Below are 4,152 nucleotides of genomic sequence, written 5' to 3'. Positions count from 1 at the left end.
ATATTTCGATTGCTTAAGGTGACTAGTTAGCTATCTTTGCTAAGTCGCTGATAAGTTATAATTCTCCCCTCTCTTTTTTGCATCATCAATTTCCCCCCTCTCTACTGGACTGTTCCATTAGTGTGCCTTGCAAAGAAACTGTTATTTCTCTAATCTTAAAAGGAAGCCCTCTCTTGATTCATTCTGTTCTCATCACAGCAGTCAGAGTGGTCCTGGTAAAGCATAAGTCTGATGATACAACACCTGTGAAACTTCCAGTTCCTCTTCAGCTCACTCAGAATCAAGTTATAAGACCTCACAATGGGTGGGGCATGAGCTGCCCTCAATTACCTCTCTGACCTCTCTCTCTCTCTCTAGGTCTTCAATGTCTTTCAATAAAGGTTTTTTTTGGTTGTTTTTTAAATTACATTTTTCAACTTTTCCCTTTGAAATAATTATAGATTCACAGGAAATTGCAGTGATAGTACAGAGAGACCCCAGGTATTCTTCACTCATTTTCCCCCAATAGTTACATCTTCGCTAACTGTGGAGCCATATCAAAACCAGTAAACTGACATTGGTACAATGTGTGTGTGTAGTTCTGTGTCACTTTATCACATGTGTAGATTTGTGTAACCACCGCTGCAATCAAGATACAGAACATTTCTGTCACTGGAAAGAACACCCTTTTGCTAACCCTGTATAGTCACCCCACCAACTCGAATCCTAGCAACCACTAATTTATTCTCCATCTTTATAATTTCGTCGGTAGAGAATGTCGTATGAATAGAATCACAAGGTATATGAGCTTTTGAAATTGGCTTTTGTTCACTCAATATAATCCCTTAGGATTCACCCAAGCTGTTGCATGTATCAGTAGTCGCTTCTTTTTTTTTTTTAAATCACATTTCCTCTTTTTTAAAAAAAATTTATTGGAGTATAGTTGATTTACAATGTTGTGTTAGTTTCTGCTGTACAGCAAAGTGAATCAGTTATACATATACATATGTCCACTCCTTTTTAGATTCTTTTCCCATATAGGTCATTACAGAGTATTGAGTAGAGTTCCCTGTGCTATACAGTAGGTCCTTATTAACTCTCTATTTTATATATAGTAAGTAGTCTCTTCTTTTTATTGCTGAGTAGTACTCCGTGGCACAGATGTACCAAAGTTGCTTAACATCATGTGTGAAAGACATCTGGGCTGTTTCCAATTTTAGGCTATTACAAATAAAACTGCTATGAACAATCATATACAGATTTTGGTGTGGACATAAGTTTTTTGTTTCTCTGGAATAAATACCAAGAAGTGTGATTGCTGGGCCATATTGGAAGTGTGTTTAGTCTTTAAAGAAACTGCAAAACTGTTTTCCAGAGTAACTGTACCATTTTACATTCCACCAGCAATGTATGAGAGATCCAGTTTCTCCATAACCTCACCCACACTTGGTGTTGCCATTATTTTTTTCCAGTTTTATTGAGATATAATTGACTTATAACATTGTATAAATTTAAGGTGTATACCACAAAACGATCATCACAATGAGTTTAGCTAATATCCATCATTTATTCATTTGGTCAGACCACAGAAGTCCGTTCTGTATATACTGTATACCATATACTGTATGATCCCACTTATATATGGAATCTAAGAAACCAAACTCACAGAAACAGAGATCAGATATGTGGTTGCTAGAGGCAGAGGCTGGGGGGATGGAAGAATTGGGTGAAGGTGGTAAAAAAGGTACAGACTTCCAGTGATAAGATAAATAAGCTCTGGGGGTGTAATGTACAACCTGATGACCATAGTTCACGATACTGTATCGTATATTTGAAAGTTTCTAAGAGAGTAGAACTTAAAAAGTTCTCATCACAAGGAAAAAATTGTAACTCTAAGAGGTGACCTCATCTCTTATTTCTCTTCCTTTCCCTCATTTTGCTCAAGCCACACTGGCCTTCTTGTAATTCATCTAACACATCAGACAAGCTCCTGTCTCAACATCTTGACATTTTCTCTTTCCTCTGCCTGGAATTCTCTTTCCCTGGGTACCCTCACTTCCTTCAGATGTTATTTAATGTCACCTTCTTATTCATCTTCATACCACCACCATCACCGCTGCCCAGGACATCTTATCCCCCTCCCTGGCTTCATTTTTTTTTTCTCTTTAGCACTTAGCTCTATTGCTATAGCTCTTTTTGTATCTATATCTGTATCTATATTTTTATCTATAATTTTATTTATCTTGTTTTTATCTGTTTTTTTCCAACCACAATATAATTTTATGAAGGTGTGAACTTCTATCTGTTTTGTTTTCTCTTTAATCTCAGTGTTTAGAATGATCCCTGGCACATTGTAGGGGCTCAGTAAGTATTTTCAATGAATCATGTTGCCTACTCTAATTAAATGTGTTTCAACAGGGAACTATTGGCTGACGATTATGCTTTAAGAACTATAATGCTGGTCACTGGGCAAATATTTTCTACAAGCTATTCCTTCAATATCCTTCAATCACAACGTTTTGATTCTATCAATAGTTATAACTCTAAATAATAAAAGATAATGTTGTCTGTCAGGTCCCCATTCAGTGTATTCATAAGAGTTGTGAATATGGTCTCCTCCTTCTTCTCCAGACTGTAGATCTTCAAGAGCCAGGATTTTGTTTGTTTTGTTCTTGGGTACGTGTTCTTTTTTCTTCTCAGCAATTCCTTCATGATCTCTTTCCTTTCTTGTGTCATTCATCTTCTTCTCCCACTCCCTGCCCTAAAAAATTGGGGACACTGGTTGATATCCAGGAAAACCTTTCATCTTTTACCTTAATCTCTTTTTCAGTGTTAGCTCAATTTTGAACAGGCTTAAGTGAAATAAATTATTTCTTAGATACAGATAATATTAGACATACAGTTGTATTCATCAAGCTCTGCTTACTATAAATCTCTCTTCTGGAACTAGCGCTAATTGTAAGTTGAATTTTCAAATTACTTGGACATCATCACCCTGCAATGTATTTTTAATTTTCCTTAGTAAAACCTTTAATTATTCTTCCTATAATTTTAAAGCATAACAGTTATTATGGCATCTAATTGGAGTATACCAGGCAGTTGGAAAAATATTTGAAACTAGATTGATTTTAAAATTAAGACTTGCTTTCAAATGTGTGTACCTTAAAAACATTTTGCAAGTATGTGTTTCCTTCTATGGCTCCTCAATAAAATATAATGACTAGAGAAGTAGATCCCCTACTTTGTATTATAAAGGCTCAATATTCAAGATAAATGCTTCTTGTTAATCTTTACTTTTTTGATTTTGGTAATTCTTAAAAATAGTTTTAAAATTTTATTCTCAGCTAAGGAATTGGAGTTACATTTCCAAACTTGGGCATCATAAATTATTAAGTGAACTAGGGATTTTTTTAAGGTTTAAGATACATGATTTTAAGCATTTAGGGAATTTAAGGCAAAAGTATAAAGTTATTTGTGGAGAAATTCAAAATGTTGCACTATGATGGAAATAAAATTCTTGGGATAAGAATAGTGTGTGTGGAGGTGGGTTTGAAATATCCCATTGAAACATCTTCCTTTTTAAAAATGGAAATTCCCTATTTTAGTCACTGAGAATTCTAAGCACATAGCATGCCAGATTTTAAGATATTTACTTTTAAATTTGAATCTACATATTTATATCTATATATGCATAAATCATCTTATGGTATAATCAAGGTCACAGTTATTTGGTTTAAAAATATCTACCTAGAGCCTCTAGACTACTTTCACTGGTTTCACATTTGTTGGACATTAACTTTATTGAGTAATCATTTGTACTTAGGTCATGAATATTTGCTTATTTTACTTGTCTTCTGATGGCAATTGGGAGTAAAATTCAGTCTGAAGGTCTCTCACCTTGAACAGAGAATATACTCTAATAACAGGTCTCATTATCCCACCATGATAGAAACCTCAAACATCTTTATTTAAAGGATTCGAATTACATCTGTTGCAACACCAAAGCACCAGCTCATTAATTGCCTTTCTTCTCCACTCAGAACTACCTTGTGTAAAATATAATACCATACTCCCTAATGTAACTTGATTTTCAGTAAATAGTTAAAAAAGAAATTAGCAAGTTGAGGTAGTAGAGGTGAAGAGTGTCACTTTTTTTGTTGTTTTTTCCCTGTC

The sequence above is a fragment of the Balaenoptera musculus genome, chromosome X, assembly GCF_009873245.2.
Source record: "Balaenoptera musculus isolate JJ_BM4_2016_0621 chromosome X, mBalMus1.pri.v3, whole genome shotgun sequence".
NCBI lineage: Eukaryota > Metazoa > Chordata > Mammalia > Artiodactyla > Balaenopteridae > Balaenoptera > Balaenoptera musculus.
This window is presented reverse-complemented; position numbering follows the sequence as displayed.